This window comes from Vipera ursinii (genome assembly GCF_947247035.1).
Source record: "Vipera ursinii genome assembly, chromosome: 8".
NCBI classification, from domain to species: Eukaryota; Metazoa; Chordata; class Lepidosauria; order Squamata; family Viperidae; genus Vipera; species Vipera ursinii.
In genome coordinates, this window is record NC_139519.1 from 9,147,562 (window position 1) to 9,170,024 (window position 22,463).

The window sequence follows — 22,463 nt, forward strand, 5'->3', positions numbered from 1 at the left end:
CCCGTGGCTGGATTGGTAAAGGGCAGAGAGCTCCAGTCCGACTCAGACGCCAGCAAGGTGGAGGTGGAGTACTGGTTTGGGCTGGTATCATCAAAGATGAGCTTGTGGGGCCTTTTCGGGTTGAGGATGGAGTCAAGCTCAACTCCCAGTCCTACTGCCAGTTTCTGGAAGACACCTTCTTCAAGCAGTGGTACAGGAAGAAGTCTGCATCCTTCAGGAAAAACATGATTTTCATGCAGGACAATGCTCCATCACACGCGTCCAAGTACTCCACAGCGTGGCTGGCAAGAAAGGGTATAAAAGAAGGAAATCTAATGACATGGCCTCCTTGTTCACCTGATCTGAACCCCATTGAGAACCTGTGGTCCATCACCAAATGTGAGATTTACAAGGAGGGAAAACAGTACACCTCTCTGAACAGTGTCTGGGAGGCTGTGGTTGCTGCTGCACGCAATGTTGATGGTGAACAGATCAAAACACTGACAGAATCCATGGATGGCAGGCTTTTGAGTGTCCTTGCAAAGAAAGGTGGCTATATTGGTCACTGATTTGTTTTTGTTATGTTTTTGAATGTCAGAAATGTATATTTGTGAATGTTGAGATGTTATATTGGTTTCACTGGTAAAAATAAATAATTGAAATGGGTATATATTTGTTTTTTGTTAAGTTGCCTAATAATTATGCACAGTAATAGTCACCTGCACACACAGATATCCCCCTAAAATAGCTATAACTAAAAACAAACTAAAAACTACTTCCAAAAATATTCAGCTTTGATATTAATGAGTTTTTTGGGTTCATTGAGAACATGGTTGTTGTTCAATAATAAAATTAATCCTCAAAAATACAACTTGCCTAATAATTCTGCACTCCCTGTACATGAACGATGCTGCAACTGCCTAAATACATGCCAGTTGCCAACCATCCAAATTTTGATCATGTGACCACAGGGATACTGCTACAGTCCAAACTGGGGGAAATGGTCATAAGTCCCTTTTTAAAGTTCTGCTATAACTCAGAACAGTCATTCAACAAATGGTTGTAAGTCAAGGACTATCTGTACCGACCTAGTAACTCCCACATTATGCCCTAATGCAACCCATCTATCTAGCTTCCATTTATTCAGACTATGTTTATAGCAGGTGTGGATTGTGGCATTGTTTTGCAAAAGAAAGCCTTTCCACAAGCATCAAGAGCTTGGTCAGAAGAACTGCCATGTTGATTGCGTTCCACAACAGAGACCTCCTCTGAATCTGTGGCTGCTGACTGACTGAAAAGGGGAGATTGCAATTTAGCTTTGGGTTCCACATGTTTTATTTCCAAAGGGTGATGTACCTGAGAGTTAAAACTAAGCAGCAAAGGTCCTGAATCTTCCAGAAACTGGAAAGTCCTCCTTCATCCCTGGTCCTACGTGCCTGCACTTCTTATTATGCTCAGACAAAAACAACTTGCTGTAAAGGACTCTCTTGTTTCTTTCTTCCCCCTCTAGCCAATGTCTCATTCCCAAGCAGGATCTTCTTTTCTATTCCAGTCAGAGACTGTCTTGATGCTTTTTAATCCTCTCTGAAGAGGACAATGGAAGGGTCTGCCAACCACCCCTGAGATTACGGAAGGAAAGAGCTTGTGTGTGTGTGTGTGCTGGGGAGGAATGGCTTTCTGCCAAAGAAATGCAGTGACAGGCCCCAACAGAGCTCAGCCTTGGCGAATTCCTCTATGCGTGATTATTTACACCACGCTAGGCTGGGGGAAACAACAAAGTCTGCAGGAATCCATCTGCTCAACTTTGAATATTCATCTTGAGCCCTCCCCCCTCCCACCTGCCCCTCCCCCCTCCCTGGATCCTGGGCTGCTTCTGCTATGACTGCAAACAAAGTAGAATTTGTTGTATTTATCTAGGGTCTCCATAAGTCATTCCCTTTGGCCAAAGGCGACAACTGAAAACAGGAAACGGTAATAGTACAATTCAATTCACTCAACCCTCGGGAGACAGGAAGATTTAGGAAAGGAAAAAAAAATGCGGAAAGATGGTGCTTTCTCTCACCTAAGGGTTGAGGGGAAAGAGGAAGATAGTTGCCCCCACCCCAACTCCCTGGATGTTTGTGGTGGTGAAAGTTTCTCTGCATTTTCTAACCTCAAGCACTTACATCTAAGCTTTTTACTGCAAACCTGGTCAACAATGTCAAATGCTGGGATTCACAGCAAGTTTGGCAGCATCTCGAGGATCAGTAATTTTAGCTGAGAATTCTAATTTTAGCTTTAATCTTAATTTTAACTGGGGTTTTATTTATGCAGGGACGAATATAATTTTTTAAATCTGTTTTTAACTTTTGTATCTTTGTTTTTTAATCACCCTGTAAACCGCCCTGAGTCCTTCGGGAAAGGGCGGTATATAAATGTGATAAAATAAATAAATAAATAAACTTAGAGTCTTAAGACACATTATCCTTCTTCAGCCTTCATTTATAAATAAAGGGGTTTTTCCTCTTGTCGTTTTTTGAATAATGTATTTAAATCTTATCTAAACCTGAGGCCCTAGAGAAGTCTTTCTCAATCATGCAAATCTAGGATGGGAACAAATGACCATATCTAGCAGGCAAGGGCAGTTAGAAGAAGCGTCATGTCTTTCCTTTTTTTCTTAGCTATACCAGGCTGGGTATTAAAACTCACAATCCTCACATTGTCTCCCGTATCTGAACCTCTACCTATTCAGATAGGTAAGGTGAACTAAAGATCTCTAGAAAACCTTCAAGGAAATGATTGATTTAGTCAAGCAAAACAGAAATGATTTCCCAGTTTTTAAAAGTCTAAAATAAAAAAGGAGAGTTTTGAAGAAGCAGAAAAGCAAATTGTACAGATTTTCGATGCTTGCTAATGTTTTCTAAGGAATGCCTGTTTGGAAGAGAAAGCTTAGCCACTTATTAACGTTTGATTGGCTGCCAACATTCCAAGATCGAAATACCCTTTGTCTTTTGAATTCCACAGCACCTATGTTAATCGGCAGGGTCAGGTGATATTTTGATAAGCGGACAAGGAACTAAGAAATGAAATAAGAGTACTGCAGTCTGATCATAGGAACTCAAGAGAAAATTTCATTCAGCTCCATAGATCCATTTCTCCCAAGTAAATGTGTACAGCCCTGTAACCTACAGTTCTCAAAATGGTGGGGAGAATTCATTGGAAGATCATTTAATTAAAAACATCAGGGAGCAGGCTGGCAGTAAGACATTATGCTGAAAAACATCCCAGTACCAGTTAGAAAACACAATTCTGGAACAAGCAGAGCATTAACTTGACTCAACGTATAGCAAATTCCTACAGATCCTACATTTCCACCAAAAGCTCAAGATTAGTATAATAAAAGCACTAGCATTCTCACTGAGATGACTCATTAGCACACGGGAGTTACCATCTTGATTATAAGTCATCAAGCAGTTAAGATGAGAATGTAAATCAGCTACTTGTAAGAGGAGGAAAATGGACTTAAAACATGGATTATATCTCCTGTGAATGGACACACTCTGAACCAAATAGGGAGCAAAACAATCCATCTGCTGATCACCAGGGTTTCATGATGTTTAGATGTTTAGATTCCGATATCTTAAGATCCATTCATTTCTTGGATCCTCTTCACACATGCTAATAGCTCTGGAATAAGCCTCGCTCCACTATTTTTCTCTCCCTGACCCTTAGAAACACTTTGAGATGATCTAAGGTTGCTTTCACCCCAACTGCTTTCACCCCAACTGCTATCAAAACACAAAGAAGAACCCCCAACCAATGTTCTCGCCAACCAACAAATGGGAACGTGTCAAAATGGAGCCTGATCAGAGCCATCCCCTTTTCCCATCACGGTTGCTGGTTTGGTGCTTTGTAAAAGAGGAGTCATCCATCATGGCAACATCACCGGAAGGTGCCTGGTGAACTAGTTGTATCCAACAGGGAAAAGACACAAGGTAAAATCTTGGGAGTTAGTCCCACCAAAGAGAACAGGTTTTCAGCTGCCAAACTAAACACCCAGACATTTCAGCTGAACTGGAAAGAAATCAACTCAGCTCCCGAATAGAGACAAGGTCAAGTGATCACACTGGTGTCAATATGAGTTTGGGGAAATACAAATGCCTCATATGGAACCATCCTCAAGAAAAGAATGAAGGGCTTTACACAGATGAAAGACTTTGGTCTTTGACTATAATACAAGACCCTGGAATTTAATAATAGAGGGTTCTCTAAGCATTTTCCTAATAGGCATTGGCAGTCGTTCTGCCCTCTTCTACAATTTATTTGTAGAATGTATCCTGACCTGTTCCATTATGAAAGAATAAAAAGGCAGAACAGAAATATTTTAATTCAAATAAATCAAAGTATAAATGTAATTCCATTAAAATGCATCACACACATACACAGAGAGCAGCCTTTAAAGTTAACCCTGATGAAAGAATAGCTGAGATGGAATTAATCTACTAGCTCAGCAGAGAAGAAAGAGGGTTTGTGCCTTGATCTAGCAAAATGGTCTTTGTCGTAAGGACAGAAGGACTTGTGCTAAAAGGTCTACTTTTACATGAAATACACAGAAGTCCCCATGTTTGTTTTTTAAGAGGAACTTTAATCAATAACATGCAACAAAGTATCTATGCAATCATAGATACTTCAAACCAAAATTCACAGGAACATTGGTGGAAAACAGTTTTTGCACTCCAGCTGTGAGGGGAAAAAAATAGCACCACCAATGTATTCCAGTTAGGAAAGCAAAAATAATGTAGGTAGGTAGATAGGTAGGTAGGAGGTAGTGGGTTAGGATGCTGAGCTTGTCGATCAGAAGGTCGGCAGTTTGGCAGGTTGAATCCCGAGTGCCGTGTAGCAGAGTGAGCGCCTGTTACTCGTCCCAGCTTCTGCCAACCTAGCAGTTCGAAAGCACGTAAAAATGCAAGTAGAAAAATAGGGACCACTATGGTGGGAAGGTAACAGCGTTCCGTGCGCCTTTGGCATCTAGTCATGCCGGCCACATGACCCCAGAGACGTCCTCGGACAAGCGCTGGCTCTTCGGCTTTGAAACAGAGATGAGCACCGGCCCCTAGAGTCGGAAACGACTAGCACGCATGTGCGGGGGAACCTTTACCTTAGGTAGGTAGGTAGGTAAGAAGGAAGGGTTGCTTTGATTTCCAGAAAAAATAAATAAAAAAACATTTCCATACTTTTTATTGGACTATTGCATGCTGATAAAACAAGGAAACCTTTGAATTCTCTCCAGAATTTCATCTGGCTACACAAAAAAGCACTGTATAGAGCAGATTGCCAGTTCACGCAGGACATCAAGACAGCCTGGAAAATGCGACGTATTCCATATTTACTTTCCTTGCTAAATAGCATGCCAAATTATCACTTAAGCACCTTAAAAGATGACAACTCAACCTTCTTTGGGTATTTATTTGGAATGCCATTGTTCCTTATTAGTTCAAAAGTGGTCTAATACTTGAATTTTTAAAACAAGAAAAGGGCTATTTAATTCACAAATTTAAATCCCTTTTCAACCAACATAAACAGCATCTGAAAGAAAGTAATCCAGTAGAAGAAGTCACCTATCATAAAGTTTCTTATGAGCCTTTTATTGCTCCGTACAAGATAAGAACTACAAGATAAGAACTGAGAAGGAGATTTGCTCATCACCCACTCTTTAGCAAGCCAACAACATTTAATCTGTTTTAATTCCCCAGATTTAAGACTGCAGGATAAGATGGAGGGGAACTTTATTTTCTTTTTATCATGTGTCCAATGTAAGCTTCAGAGAATCAGCACTTGAGGAGATGATCTAGTTCTGGGACTCAGATCTTTATGACTGAGAAGAATCACTGACTTCCATTTTAATTTATATGGTAGACTTTCCACCTCAAAAAGTTGCATCTCAAGTTTGTTTATTTATTTATTTATTTATTTATTTATTTATTTATTTATTTATTTATTTATTTATTTATTTGGACTTATATGCCGCCCTATCTCCCAAAGGACTCAGGGTGGCTAACAACAATAAAATACAAGAGAATACAAATATTAAAATTAAAATCAAACTATATCTATACTTGCCCTTGAAGGGTTTACTTTACTGTTCACTTACAAAACCATTCTATCCTTCTCTTCTTTTACTGACCCTCTTTACATTTTACAACAAACCATTACTTCCCGAACTATGGTTATTGCATAAACCATAATAGGTGGGATTTAGACATGCTAACTCATAAATCATGGCTTAGAAATCAGGTTGGCTGGATTCATGTAGCATGCCAGCGCAAAACCAAGCATTATTATGATTTAACATCGTACACAGTTCTATCTAACCCAGCCTGTTAAGTGTGCATTCTGTCCTGCAGCTAACATATTAACATAACCACCATAATCATAATCCAAAGTGACATTATGCCAGAACATTGTTGAAGTTGCATATAACTAAGTCTTTCAAAATAACCTAAATGGACGTTCCCCTTATCTCGAGGTACACTACTATGGTTTCTATTTATTTATATATTTATTGAAAAATAGTTACAGTACTTTTTGAAGGTAAGGTCATTTCAGTTAATGATGGGAGAGGAGCTTTTAATTTGGAATAAAGCACTTAAAAGATATTCAATTCTTAAAAATGTCTTTTATGGACTCTGAATACTGTTGGATATTAGCTACTGTACACACCAAAGTGAATAGAAGCTGGAGGAATAAGAGAGATTAACTAGCCCCAAACTATCAAAGGGAGAAACAATTTGCTTTCAAGTTGATTCTAAAAAGCCCTGTCTACCCCTTAAGGCGTGTTTTTTATAAATATTTGTATGCTTATAAATGGGAATATTAAGATATTATTTCCTCCTGAGCTGGCAATTAATCATGAAGAGGCAGCTAGGGTCTGGAACATAAGACAACATAAAAACATCTGCACTTCTCTTGCAGAGCTCTTGTTCCATAGCATAATATCTATGTTTATGGCTATATTCCAATGACCTTGCTGAACTAACAAACTTTTGCACCTGTATTTGCACAACATGTGAATACCCATGCAAGCACCAGATAACTTTTCCCTTATCTTGCATACCTTGGAGCAATGAGGAGACATGTCACAGGTCTGACCATTTGTCTCCTTGCTCTGGAGGACCATTGCTTATCTCCTCTCCCAGAAAGCCTATGTAGATGCTCACAAGGGATAGCATTCAGTACAGGTAGTCCTTGACTTATGACCACGATTGAGCTGAAAATTTATGTTGCTAAGTGAGTTTTGCCCCATTTTATGACTTTTCTTGCTAACTGAATCACTGCAATTGTTAAGTTAGTAATATGGTTCTGAAGTGAATCTGTTTCCCCCCCACTGACTTTGTTTGTCTGAAGATTGCAACAGAGGATCACATGACACTGCGCCTGTCATAAAAGTGAGTCAGTGGTCAAGCATCTGAATATAAATCACGTGACCCTGGGGATGCTGCAATGGTCATATAAATGTGAAAAATGGCCATAAGTCACTTTTTTCAGTGTTGTTGTAACTTTTGAAATGTCATTAAATGAACCGTTGTAAGTCAAGGGCTACCTGTACTAGCTGAGCACTGGGCTCTAGTCCAGGGGTGTCCAACCTTGGTGACTTTAAGACACGTGGACTTCAACTTCCAGAATTCTGGCTGGGGAATTAAGAACTTGTGGATTTCAACTCCCCTAGCTGGCTGGTGAATTCTGGGAGTTGAAGTCCACAGATCTTGAGTTGTCAAGGTTGGACACCCCTGCTCTAGTCCACTGGGACATGATATCATGGTCCACTCTTAAGGATGCCACAGGACTCTGCTCAAAGACCATTCCCTGCCTACCAGCCAACGTAGCACAAGCCAAGGACAGATGTTGGCAACAGCAGTCAGCTTCCTAGTCCTTTCTGCAGACCAGCCAACCACGAAGGAAGGAACAGATTTGATATCCAACTACTCCAGAAGAAATCAGCATAGGGAGGCCTCTTCAAGCCAATTTACACATAAGTAGCACCTCTGTCTTGTAAACAACCCTCCTCCCAACCCTTCCCACCTCATCAAGTAACAGGTGGTCAATATGCCCCAAAGTCCATTTGTTGGGTCAAGACTAACAAAGTAGAGAAACAGGGGCAGTTTGGCATGGTGGAGACTGGCCATACATTTGTTTTCCTGGACAGCGCTTCAGCAATGAGGAGAGTCTCTGCCCTCATGGGCCTTCTGTCCCTCGATTCTCTTCTTTTGCTTCTAGTCAGCAACCCAGCAGGCAGTTGGGGAGATGGGGGTTCCTGGACTCCCCAGCTGCCTGGTTGGAGCTTCCATTCACTCCTGCCATATGAAAAAGACGGCTTGCCGAGTACAGATAGTCCTCGGCTCACGACCATAAGTGAGCCCCAAATTTCCTTTTTTTAAGTGAGGGTCACATAACACCGGGACACAGCAAGGGTCGCAAGTATGAACCAGTTGCCAAGTATCTGAATTTCGATCGCACGGACCGAAAGCTGCAAAGGTTGTAACTGTGAAAAATGGTTAGATGTCATCTTTTTCCAGCGCTGTCATAACTTTGAAGGGCCACTAAATGAACTGTTGTAAGTCGAGGACTACCTGTAACAGATCTCTAAACTACCTGGCCTTATCAATGAATCCAAATCCATTAGCACTTGCACAATACCAGCCTTGCCCCCAAGGTGTGTGGTTGTTTTTTTTTCAAAAGACACCTGGATTTTCTTGAAGACTTCCTTTCAAGAAGCTTCTTCCTTGTGAACCAAGCTGAGAACAGAGGAAGCTGCTTAGATGGGAAGCAGAAGAAAAGAAACAAGAAAATTCATTGCCTTTTGAAAGAAAGGGGGTGGGGGGAAAAAGCACCTTTGGGACAACCGTGGGACAACCGTGACCGTGACCGGCAAGATTGAGAATCTCCATAGACAGTGCAGCTTCTCCTCACTTAAGCTCTCCAGCTCTGCTGGGCTACAGAACCCATGCCAGCTGGGGATTCTAGGTGCTGCAATCCACGGAGGGTACCAGAATGAAGAAAAGGGGTTTTACATAGTTCCATCTGTGTGCTTGGCACCTCACAAAATTCCATCACAAAACGAAACAAAACCCGTTCTGGGTACTGGAGGAGCCTACAATGCAAATTTCGGAAGGCCAGTCAAGGAAAGATTATTTCTACTGAAAAGTCAAATCGTCCAAGTTCCAAACGATAGTTCCAAACACGGTCGTGTTTAAAATCCGAAGCCACGACTGAGGTCCCGAATAGATTTGAAGCCCCCAGACACGAGTTAAAGCTCTCTTAAGAGTATTATTATTATTATTATTATTATTATTATTATTATTATTATTATTATTATTATTATTATTATTATTATTATTATCTCAGAGGACATCCCCCTCCCTTAATTTCAGGCATTTCCAACCACTAGCTTGGAGTCCAGAAGAGAAATCAAGCCGCTCTCCAGCTTGGAGCGCCCGGCGGCAGTTTAGGAAAGCCACCGACCCCTGGCTTGCGGAACCCAAGCACGTCTGTAGGTGCGTACACGCGGACCTCGCTGCCTGCTTCTCCTCCTGCGTGCGTGTGGACACGAGCCACTGCACCAAAGCGAAAGGAATTGCGGCCAACACCCACGCCGCCCCCCTGGCTTCGGCAGTCAGACACCCACCGACCCACCTCTCTTTCCCTCTGCCCCCGCACATCCGCAGCCGGTAGGCATCCCTCCGCGGGCCTCCGGCCGTCTCTTTCTCCCCCTCTCGCACCGGCGGGGAAGCGGGCCGGTTTCCGACCGGCGGCCCCCCCCCGCCCCCCAAGCCGTTGCACTGCCAGGCGCCAAACGCCGGGGGCGATGGAGAACTCCGGCTCAGCTGAATACCAGCGGGAACTTTGCCAATTACACTCGCCGCGGCCAACCCCCCCCCAGCATTTTTTTCCCCCCGGGGAAAAGCTACCCCTCCCCAAACGAGGATCGGGCCCCCGGGATGGCTCCCCGGTCGGCTCCGAGGTCCGAGACGCAACGGCCGCGCCTGCAGGGACCCCCGATGGGAAAAGGCAAAAGTTTGGGCGAAACTTTCTCTCTCCTGCCACGGGCGAGCGAGCGAGCAGCGGCCAACTTACCGCTCGGACGGGGGAAGCGGCCCTCCCGGGCGCAGGCGAGCCTTTTAGGGGGGCAGAACCTCGCCCCCCCTACTCCGAGGCCGGCGGCCCCAGGTGTCCCGCGCAGGTCCGGCCGAGACGAGAGCGAGTCCGCCGCCGCCGGGAAACAATAGGCGAGCCACGCGCGCTCCTCCTCCTCCTCCTCGGCTCGGCTCAGAGTCCGGGCTCCATCGCCGACCCGCCGAGAGCGCTGGCGAAGGCTGCCCAGCAGGCAGCAGCAGCGGCGGCTGCAACTCCGCCTTCCAAGTGGCCGGAGGAGGGAGGGAGGGAGGGAGGGAGGGAAGGCGGCCGGCCGGCCGGGGCAGGCAGGTGGCGCGGGAGAAGCGAGCGCGGCGGCGGCGGCGGCCACGGGGAGCTCGGGAAGGTCTCTCCGGCGCGCGCTTCCCGGGGACAGAGCGAGCGAGCTCGACGACGGCGGCTTCTCCTTCCTGGCGCTCCACAGGGCGACCGGCGCTGGCGGCGACTCGCTCGGGCTCTCGCCCAGTCCGGCGGCGGAGAGCAGCCGGGGGAGTGAGTCACTCCCACCCCGCCCTCCCGGCCCCGCCCCGTCCGCCCGACTGCCAGCCCCTCCTGCTGGGGTCTTCGGCGCCCCGGCAGCTCCGGCGCTGCTCTCCCGCCGCGGCGCCTGCTGCTGCTCCTTGGCCGGCGGAGGAGCGGGCAGAGGCGGGCCGGGGTGGGCGTTGCGGGGAGGCCAGACGAACCCAGCCGCCCCGGGCTGCCTGCGACCCGCGCGGCGCTCTGCTACAACGCCGAGCTGCTGGGGTTGTGGGGAGGCAGAATAATAATAATAATATAAAGTTGGAAGGGACCTTGGAGGTCATGTAGTCCAACCCCCTGCTCAGGCAGGAAACCCGGGTGCTTCCCGGCTTACCAAGCTGGCTGGCCGGCCGGCCTTGGGGTGAATGCTGTCTCCCGGGTTTTGCAGCCCCTGTCAGACCTCAATGGGAGAGAGAGAGAGAGAGAGAGAGAGAGAGAGAGAGAGGGAGGGAGGGAGGGAGGGAGGGAGGGAGGGAGGGGGAGAGAGAGAGAGAGAGAGTGTGTTTTTGATAGTCCTCGACTTACAACGGTTCATTTAGTGACCGGAGTTACAACAGCACTGGAAAAAGGGTCTTAATGACCATTTCTCACCCTTAGGATGGTGGCAGCATCCCCAGGGTCGCGTGATTTACTTATTCAGATGCTTGAGAACTGGTTCGCGTTTATGACGGATGCGGTGTCTTGGGGTCATGCGATTCTCTTTTGTGATTTATCTGACAAGCCCAGTGGATGGGGAAGCCAGATTTCACTGGGCAACTGTGTTACTAATTTAACCACTGCGGTGATTCGCTTAACAAATGTGGCGAGAGAAGTCGTAAAATGGGGCAAAGCTCACTTAACAAATTTCTTCCTTAGCAACATAAATTCTGGGATCAGTTGTGGTTGTAAACCGAGGACTACCTGTACTTCCGTGCTCTCGCATCTGTCCCTTTCTCTAAGCCGGGAGAGTTCAGGCTGGAGTTGGGGTCCTCCGCAGGGTGGTGAATGACTGAGAAAGGAGTCAGGGTTGTGGGGTATTTTGCTTTTTAAAAAAAAATCTGATCATGCCTCTGCAGGGAAAATGGGAATGTGATCCGAATCTGCTGGCATTTGCTTTTAGGTGCGCTCCTGCATTCCTGGCGAAGTGGATGGCTGTGGCCCTGGAAAGTGACCACCTGGGATATACAGATTAAAGGGTACGGTCATGATTTTAAAATGCAGCATCTGTATTTCTTCCCCTGTTTCAATCCCAGCAAAATCTTCAAGTTATTCACATTGGGGGGAGGGGGGGGGTCACACAACTTCATGTATCCTTATAGGGGATTGTTCTACAGCAAAGTTTGAAATCCTGGCCTCTTCAAGCCAGAGTCTGCTTAGCTAAAGTTGTACTTGCATAAGACTCTTAAGCTGTAATGGGGTTTGCTTGTATGACTGTATTATGCAAATCCATGGCTATGGCTTATTCCGCCAGAAACCATAGCTATGAGCCATGACTGAGCAAATGGTGGTTTGAAACAATGGCTCAGCTCATACCTAACACTAAGCCACAAACTCTGCTTTACAAACAGCCATGACTCAATCACATATTGAGCTAAGTGAAACAAGCCATACTTTTGATGGGTCAATCAAGCCAATGAAGAGTTCACATGCAAGTCTTACAATGAATTTCATCAGGAACGAACTTGAATGTATTGCTAAACCAGGGGTCCCCAACCCCCAGGCCATGGATCGGTGCCAGTCTCTGGCCTGTACCAGTCTAGCCAGTTAGGAACTGGATTGCACAGTTGGAGGTGAGCGGCAGGTGAGCAAGTGAAGCTTCATCTGTGGTCGAGGTGGTCCTCGACTTACAATCCACAACTGATCCCAACATTTCTGTTGCTACGTGAGACATTTGTTAAGTGAGTTTTGTCCCACTTTATGACCTTTCTTGCCACAGTTGTTAACTGAATATTAACAAGTGCAATTGATAAGTTAGTAAACCAGTTGTTGAGTGAATCTGGCTTCTCCATTGACTTGGCTTGTCAGGTGGTTTCAAAAGGGAATCACATGACCTTGGGACACAGCAACCATCATAAATATGAACCAGTTGCCAAGCATCAATTTTGAACACATCATGGGGATGATGCAAAGGTCTTAACTGTGAAAAACAGTCATAAGTCAGGTTTTTCAGTGTTGTTGTAACTTTGGACAGTCACTAAACGAACTGTTGTAAGTCGAGGACTACCTGTATTTTCAGCCACTTCCCAGCACTAGCATCACCACCCCAGCTCCACCTAAGATCATCAGACATTTGATGCTCAGAGGAGCACAAACCCTACTGTAAACTGTGCATGCAATGGATCTAGGTTGTGCATTCCTCCTCCCAGAGTCCACGGAAAAATTCTCTTCCGTGAAACCGGTCCCTGATGCCAAAAAGGTTGGGGACCACTGGCCTAAACCATCTTTTCAATAACTCATTTGTCAGAAACTAAGCCTAAAAAGACACCCAAATCCCATAATGACACAAATTGGCTTGCTCAACTCACAAAATCTTTGCTTTCTTTGGTTTTGGTTAATGTTGTGGAAACTCAAGTAATTATGGCTTATTCAGCAAAGCACGGTTAAGCACGCTGTCATAGTAATAGGGATGAACCAGCGTAACGGAGTTGACTGAATAAGCCACGACTAACTGAATCCACACTTTAGAATGGAATGGAACAGAATAGAAACTTTATTATCACTTTAAATGTATACTAATCAGCATACATTAAATGAAATTTTGTTGCATTCAGCTTCAAAAAAAATACCAAAATACCAAAAAATACCAAAAAAAAATACCACATACACATATGACACAAACACCTAGTTCGAATGTATACATTTGTTGTTGTTAGTTGCGAAGTCGTGTCCGACCCATCGCGACCCTATGGACAACGTTCCTCCAGGCTTTCCTGTCCTCTACCATCTTCTGGAGTCCATTTAAGCTCATGCCTACTGCTTCAGTGACTCCATCCAGCCACCTCATTCTCTGTCGTCCCCTTCTCTTGCCCTCAATCTTTCCCAGCATTAGGCTCTTCTCCAGTGAGTCCTTCCTTCTCATTAGGTGCCCAAAGTATTTGAGTTTTAGCTTCAGGATCTGGCCTTCTAAAGAGCAGTCAGGGTTGATCTCCTCTAGGACTGACCGGTTTGATCGCCTTGCAGTCCAAGGGACTCGCAGGAGTCTTCTCCAGCACCAGAGTTCAAAGGCCTCAATTCTTTGGCGCTCAGCCTTTTTTATGGTCCAACTTTCACTGCCATACATTGCAACTGGGAAGACCATAGCCTTGACTATACGCACTTTTGTTGACAGGGTGATGTCTCTGCTTTTTAGTGTGCTGTCTAAATTTGCCATTGCTTTCCTCCCGAGGATCAAGCGTCTTTTAATTTCTTGGCTACGGTCCCCATCTGCAGTGATCTTGGAGCCCAGGAAAATAAAATCTGTCACTACCTCCATTTCTTCCCCATCTATTTGCCAGGAATTGATAGGGCCGGATGCCATGATCTTGGTTTTCTTAATGTTTAGTTTCAACCCAACTTTTGCACTCTCCTTCTTCATATATGTATACATATACTAGTTCAAATGTATACATATACATATACTTTAAGTCATAATGTGGTTATTAGGCTTGGTGTTATGTTAATACCAAAGAAATTAGAGCAGTTGTGAGCCTGATCAACATGCTCTGGAATAACATAGAACATAGAATAATAGGCTTGGAATGGATCTTAGATGTCAGGGAAATGCACAGCAGGTGTCTAAATGAAGTTAGAGATGCGGACACAAACTTGTGGTTTTTACGTAAATAAATATATTTAACTTCTGTATTTACAGCAGGCAAGATAGTCAGAAACACCATGAGGTAAATTAGACAGCACACGGAGCACACAGACAAAAAAGGCGGTAAAAAACAGAAACACCCCTTTACAACCACAGCAACCTATCATAGCATAGATTGCCTCATGCAGAGCCAGCAGTCTCCAATCAATCAACTACCACTGTGTGTTCTGGCCCATTGTACACTTTACTGTTCCAACTACTAAATTTAAATATCCTAAAATTGGAGGATTGAAATTCTTTCAATTTCTATATCTCTTTGGGTCTGCCAATACTGTACTTCTCTTTCTCTATCTCTCAAAGTGTGCTACACAATAGCTTGTTTAAACTATGGTTTGACTAAACAACAGTACTTACTTCACACCCATGCTGCTAAACCACAGAATGGGGGAATTTGTATAATCTGTACAAATCCACAATCTGGATTCCTATAAGCACACAACTTGGCTCATTTTCTTTTTAATTTTTTACTACCGAAAGTGTTTAAGGACCTTGCAAAGTTGCAGGTGCTCCTGACATCTTATTTTCTTCAAAATGAACTCTAGGGAATAAAAGGAAAAACAGGAAGGTAGAAAGAAGCACAAAAGCCCACTGTTAATTGTTGTTTTTGTTGGGAAGCCGAGTTGCACTGAATCTGGAGGCACCCCAGGCAAGAGATCCTGGCTTTTTGCCTGCTAAGCTAAGGACCTGCCCAAAGTTTAGGATAAAGTTTTCATCACAAAAAAATTACTGTATGGGAACAAATTGGCAGAGCTTGGATCTCTTGAAAATCACTGCTATTAAGGATGGAAAGACAAAGACATTCTCAGCCAGCTTTCCTAAATTCAGGCTGTACATAACTCTTCCAATAGAAGATAATATTTGTAGTTCAGGATTGAACTGTGGAATCCCTGGTGTTCTTCCCAATCAAGAAACTACCAAGAACTCTCCCATCAAAACTGGTAGGTCAAGCCATTTGTATATAAGCAGAGAACACACCTCACTCCCTTCTAGCACTGATGCTGTTACCTAGTTGGATAATGGAACATCTGCAAGAAAACAACCAAGTTCAGAGAGCACCAAGGACCCGTCTGTTCTCTCCCTTAATCCCAAGAGTATGGAGATTGGGTCATAGCCAAAGAAAGGCATGTTGCAAGTCCTCAAAGACCACCCCCCCTTTTTATTACCATTTTGCTTTCATCACTTCAGTTCGAGCACTGGAGGAAAAACAAAACAAAACAAGTTCCTAGACCAAGTACGCAGAATCCTGCTAAGCATTTGTCCGGCGAGATTGGACTCGTTAATTACAGTGCAATTCTGTGGAACTTGTTTTTCTCTAAGACAGAGTTGACACATTGCACTAAGGTAGGGCATGGATCAACAAAGCTTATTAAATAAACCATAACTAGATAAGCCAGAAAGTGCTAAGCTATAAATCATGATTTGCAAGCCACTATGTTTACCTCCCCACTGTCAAACCCACATGGTGGCTTATGCTTTGTGAAAGTACAGTCAATGCTCAAACCTGGTTTTGATTTCAGGGTGTATCGAAACTCCTAACTTCTCCCGTCCCTCTGATGGAATCACTTGAATTTCTGTTGGCTATACAGCTATTAAAACACAACAGAAAGGAAAGCAGCAGAAATGTTGTCCTGTCTTTTTCTCATCCAAAAATAGTTCCCCATTAGGAATTCCTTAGCTGATATCTATCACACTTGACCAATGATTGGGTAGAGGAAGTAAATGGTTAAAAAGGGTTGCTGAGCCAAGACTGCAGTTCTTTTTCAGGCACGCTGTACTGTAGTGCCTTTCTTCCATTTAAAATGTAAAATCAATAGCTGTAAATCAGATGAGCTAGCTATAAAAGCTGATTCTGATAACTTCCCCATCTTTAAACAGTAAGGACCCATGTGCAGTTTGTTTTTCTCTGCTTGTCTAGGGTTCAGTGAATCCTACAGCCATTGTGGAGGAAATCAGGGTTTAATTTTTGGTGAGTTGTTTGCTCAGAGGTGGTTCAAATATGAGGTGTCTGTTGAGAATTGGTTATCTGGTCATATCACATGATGCTCTAAAGTCAAAAGGGACATTAAGATTTCTCTGACCATCCTTCCCTGGTTGTGGGGAAAGCAAAGTCAGGAGAAGCAGATCTGAGAGGTTAAACCACTGTTCTTCCCTACTTTAGCAAGGCTTTCTAGTTGTTATCCAACAGCCAGAGGCAAATAAGGTTGTAAGGAAAAAGGGGTGATCATATCATTTGTTCCCCAGAGGATTGAAATGCCAAGACCAACCATTTCCTTCCCTCTAAACCAGGGGTGTCAAACTCGCAATGTCACGTGATGTGTCGTGATGTATTGTGACTTTTTTTCCCATTACCGGCATGGGGTGGGCGCGGTTTTGTCATAATGCATCTGGCCCATGGGCCGGCAGTTTGACACCCCTGCTCTAAACCTAGGATAAGTATGTTTCCAAGTCTAGCCTGGTTGTTACAGAAGGCTAAGGTAAAATACAGTATAGTTTTAGCTTAATATTTCAGTGAACTAGCCATTCTGATGAAGAAATTCTGGAAGCTGAAGTCCACACATCTGGGCATTGTCCAGGTTGGGAAGATGTGTGTCAGGATAATAATTTAATAGCTAAACATTTATGTAATGATGTAATGCAATGTAAGGTGGATAATGCAATAATAGGAATGACTCAGTAGGTGTGTGTATCCCTTTAAGAGCCAGAGTATAAAAGGGAAAGCTTTTGCTGCTGTGTTCTCTCTCCCTCTCTCTCTCTCTCTCTCTCTCTCCCTCCCTCCCTCCCTCCCTCCCTCTTTCCTGCTGTAATTGCTGTGTATTGTAGTTTGATATATTATCATGTGTATGTATTTTGTTTCTAGTACATTTGTAGATATTGTTATATAAACCACCATTTAATACAAACCACTGTTTACTGTATTTACTCCTGGGTTACTTCAGCGCAATAAGACTGTGCGTGCTCTGACAATGTGTTTAGTATATTGCATAAACCCAGTCAATTGCAACATGTTCAATAAATCTTGGCTCAATGAACCAAAGCTTAGTATAATCTATAAGCCTGCTCTAAAAGATACTTAGTTCTTGGGAATTATATGACATTTCTACCTTCCAATCACTTTGGCTTCTGTATAGCTAGATAAATCCAGGTAATATTTCCATGCTACAGAAGAGCAGTTGCTTAATAGGGCAAAGAAATACAGGTCAACTCACTTGTTCAGGATGGAGGGACAAGTAGATAAAAGCAAATAACACTGTAACAGAAGGTTGCAAGAATAAAACCAATAATATAAGAATCTTTCACTCATAGGATTCTTGCTTAAACTAGATCTGTGGTTTAGCTCATCTGTAGTTTTGGCAGGAACAAAATCCAAGAGGCTTACAGTCTTCAGATAGGGAGAATAATTTTGACTGGCTTGTCTTTTCTTTGGTCCAGAAATAACAGAAAAAGAACCATGATTGGAGGGGTGGGAGGGAAATCATCTCCAAAAGTGAAGGTGGGGGGAGAAAGTGGCAAACTTCCCATCCTTTTTGCGTATTTGCAGAGAGACTGGCTGAGAAGGAAGGAGGAAATGGAAGAGATACTGATCCAGCAGAGTTATGATCAATTCCTATTTGTTTAGCAAGGCTGGTGTAGAAAAACATTCTGGGGTTAGTAAAAAAAGATATACTGCTTGGATTTAGACCATAGGTCCTATATTAGTTGCCATTTTTTCTAGTTGGATTGAATGCTGTTTGGGCAGAAATCAAATCAATAGATGACAAGATGTTAGTTAGACCTGTGACTTGAATTAGTCTGGTGGTCATTCCCTTTCTCCAAAGAAGCCTAGGAACTCTGCCAATGGGTCCGGATCAGCGTGAAGTGCCCCTCTTTAATACAATTGTCTGGGTTTCAGGATAAGCTATCCTAGAAAGCCAGCTATAAACATAACACAAGGTTATATACTATCAGGATGCTATCACATGTGGTCATTGCAATTTGAAACTTGACATTTGACATCTGAAATTGTTTGCTTTGTCCTAGTGAGCTGGCATAATTAAAGAAACCTATGATTTAGGGCAGGGGTCTCCAAACTCATAGACTTCAGCTCTCATGCTAGTTGGAAAATTCTGGGAGTTGAAGTCCACAAGTCTTAAATTTATCAGGGATCCCTGATTTAGGGCAATGTCCAGATTAGTCCTGGGAAGACCTTGGATTTAGAAGGACAGTAAGATGTTTAAGTTGAGCCACATCTGTTAATAGGTGGGCCTCAGTTTCTTGTATCTGTTGGAGTTTCTGGACCTATTTCAAAAGAATCCCCTTTGTCTGACAGCAAGCAACCTGTATTATAAAAAAAGTAAATCTGTAATAGTGTTGATGATCACTTCATTCTATAGGAAAAGTGCTCGTGGAAATTGCACACTCCTAATGCAACCTGAGCCCAAAGTAGCAGCATATCAAGAAGGGGCAGAACTGCTGTGTGTAAGCTTCTCCCTTCCAACGTGTGCTTTTCTTGGACAGCAGCAGTTTTTCAACCCTTTTGCAACTGAACACAACTTGACAAATTATAATAACACTCAGAAGAAAATGAGAACTTGGAGGCAACAGGCAGATGTTAAAACAAGTGATTCCTGCAGTCCATTGAGAGCTGCTTGTTCTCCATAAAAATCTTTGAAAAACACATTTCCAATCCTCTGCTGCTGAAGCACACACAGAGAATTAGTCCCCATTGGAAACCTCATAATCACATGAAAAGTCAATTTCCTCCATATATTTTCCTAGGTATGAATGCCTACTCTTCTGTGAACCAGCAGGATACCAGCTAAACCACATTTCATTGGAGGAAGGATGGAAGCGGAACTGGTTGATGAGAGAAAGCAATATCCTATCTGGGGCTCTCTGCGTTTGATTGTTTTCCTGCAGACATTTCATTACCCAAGGTAGGTAACATCATCAGTACTTTATTTGGTTATTATTATTCCAACCAGTTATTTGAGGACAAATGTTTGTCTGAAATGGTTTAGGGTTTCTTTCCTGCTTGAGCAGGGGCTTGGACTAGAAGACCTTCAAGGTCCCTTCCAACACTGTTGTTCTGTTAAAAGCTATTTCAGTAAAAAAAAAGTTAAGGGAGTTGATCTAACTTGACTACAGAAGCAGCTTAGGCTTGTCACAACATCCAAATCTCACTTCCAAGTCCTTCATTGCTAGTGTATCAAGATCTTGGTGCTTTCTGAGCTTGGTTGTTTACTTGCAGATGTTTCATTGCCCAAACTAGGTAACATCATCAGTACCATTACTTCTGGTGCTCAGAGAGCACCAAGGACCCCTCATTTCAACCCTAAGCTACAAATATTCTTTATCAATATCCTATATCCCAGTTTTAAAGACACAAGAGACTCCCAGTTGCACATTGACTAAAATAGCAGACCCTCAAAACAAACTAGCTAGTACCACATCCCCCAAAGTAAAAGGCATGGGCTAGATGCAATTGCTACTCAGATGATCATAAGTTGCAATAATCTTTGGTTTGTGTTAGAGTTTGGTTATGAGACTCAAAGGCTGGGTTCATAGCCATTATAAGGTTTTATTTTGGCTTTCTGGGTGATGTAAACCAAGGCATTGTGGTTTATGAAACCACAGATTCTGACTTGATGGTGTAGGAGGTCAGTCATTGACTTATTCCACAAAGTGACTTAGGCACCTTGTCCGGGAGAACTCTCTATTGACCATTCCCAACAAGCTAATTTGCAATCTTTCTCACCCGAGACAACCAAAAGCTTCAAATCGCCTTCTAGAAGAGTTTCTCTTATGATTCTAAGAGAGATTGTTCACTCTTACCGATACCTACCCCTTGGTTTGTGATCTTGAATCATGACACCAAAGAAAGAAAAAAGGAGGAGGAGGAGGAGGAGGAGGAAGAAGAAGAAGAAAAAAGACTTGTAAAGTTCTTACAACAAACAGCTGTAACACAGATCTAATGCTATAAAGCAGCCGGAAGTTGTTTGTATTCTTATCATCACCAGCTGGGATGCAAGCATTTTAGAAAGAAAGCAAACAGACTGATATTTCATCTCTGCCAACAGAGTAGGCTCTATCTTTCTGCCATAGAAAAGAAAGACTCTCAATACATAGGGGGAAGGTCTTGATGGCACTGGCTTCTATTATTTGGATAAAGAAAGAAGCTGAATTGAAGAATGGTAGTTGCAGACAAACAGTGGTTTGTTGCATTTTGTTGCCCCAAACTGGATGTTTGTAAAACTTTGAAAAATGCTCTGTCTACATCCAATTAAGATCAATCTACATTGTTAGTAATAGTTTTCCAACTGATTAAGGGAATAGGTGATGCTTTATGGGGAAACTCTGACAATAGTCGAGCACATGTTGGATGGATCTACATAAACAATATATTTTATTGCAACGAGGATTGTGTTGCTCATAAAACACACACTGAGGGCCTAAGCTGTCCTTGTGATGGGATAATTCAACTTTTCTCCTTATTTCTTTGAACTGAGAATTTGCAGATATGGTACTGTTGTTCTGTTTGAAAGCTTTGCTGTATGTTACATATGTAGCCAGGAGTTTTCTATGAGCACTACAAAAGTGAGATTGGATAGAACAGTTTGATACAAAAAGCAGTTGTGAAATTGTTTGAAAATGGATGAAGCACTTACAGCAGGAATGGCCATTGCAAATAAGTGTCTGCATGTGTTGTTCTAGGGACATCAACAGGTTGCATGTGCGTGTGTATGTGTGTGTAAAAAAAGTAAATATGGCAACTGTGACAGCATATTCAAAGACATGCACCTCCTTTAAATCTGCATTGCATGGAACATATGTCAAAGTGGCAGGTCTTTGATCCCAGAGTCTCAGCTGTCATCTTCACTTTTTTGATCCCTTACAGATGCCCCTGGGCCACAAATTTTGCACACACAAAGCCAGATTGCCAGTAAAACTTAGACAAAACACAATGTCAGTATTTTCTACAGTTGCTACCATCAAGAGGAAATATTGATTCAAAATAAGTAGGGACTTAAAAATGAGATTCGCTCAGAGGTACACCCAAATGTTATGGATTATGCAAAGCTAAGAAAAATGAATCTCATTAAAATATGATTTTGGAATACACTGTTTTATTGTTTGTTCCCAGTTAACTATTTATTTATCAAGTTAAAGGGGCCTGTATTTAATAATTAAAATTTTAATTCTTAAAAGTAAGTTTATATCTCTTCATAGATGGAAGCAAAGAGATTTTGATTTTTGTTTTATTAAAAATTGCTGCTGTTTAGTGATTTTCCTAGAGTTTTGCAATCCAGAAGTGGTAGCTCTTGGACAATCTGAATGCATCCCTGGGACTTATATCAGACGTCCAAGAATGGCATGCAGAAATGATACTTCTTTTTCTTATTTGGATAGACAAAGGTTTGAAGATTTCATGGCAGAGGACCTGTAACCCCCAGGTGTAAGTGTGCTTGGTACAAGTGTGTGCAACTGAGTGGACATTTTAATCTCCCCAAAGCACATCTTTCTGACTCTGAGAAGCTAGCAATAGCCTTTAGTGGGATCAGCCAGGTTAATTTTCTGTAATGCCCCAGAGGTCTCAAAACTTGGTTTCACCACTAAATCTGGCCTCAGTGCCCAATGTTACAAGACTGTGACTGGAAAGAGCATGATTATTGTATCAATAGGGGATTGGCTTATATTATAGAATTTTGGAAAAATTTGGATGCACAATGATTCCTGTTTTAAAAGCCCCAAACCCTCTTAAACGTTAAACTAATAAAATAAAGTGGTGAGTAGAAGGACGGGGGATGGAGTCAAGAGAGTAATCAGCCTGGAATCCTTACATACCCACAAGCAATTTAAGTCCAACCCCTCTTGAATTCCATTAACTCTTATCTAGCTCCAATTCAGGGCTGACCATTAGTTGACTAGATTCTTGGGCAAAAGCATGAGGAATAAGTAAGCTTACCTGGAACTTAACACTGATTCT

The 22,463-nt window shown here is 43.0% G+C and overlaps 1 protein-coding gene across 1 annotated transcript in view; it reads right to left on the reverse strand.

Annotated features, from left to right (window-relative positions):
* Positions 1-10,139, reverse strand: part of FGFR1 (fibroblast growth factor receptor 1) — a 97,082-nt gene extending 86,943 nt beyond the window's left edge. Inside the window, exon 1 of the mRNA XM_083368450.1 lies at positions 10,090-10,139. The gene's annotated coding sequence lies outside the window, so the exon portion shown is untranslated. The remainder of the gene's footprint in view (positions 1-10,089) is intronic.
* Positions 10,140-22,463: the final 12,324 nt, after the last annotated feature.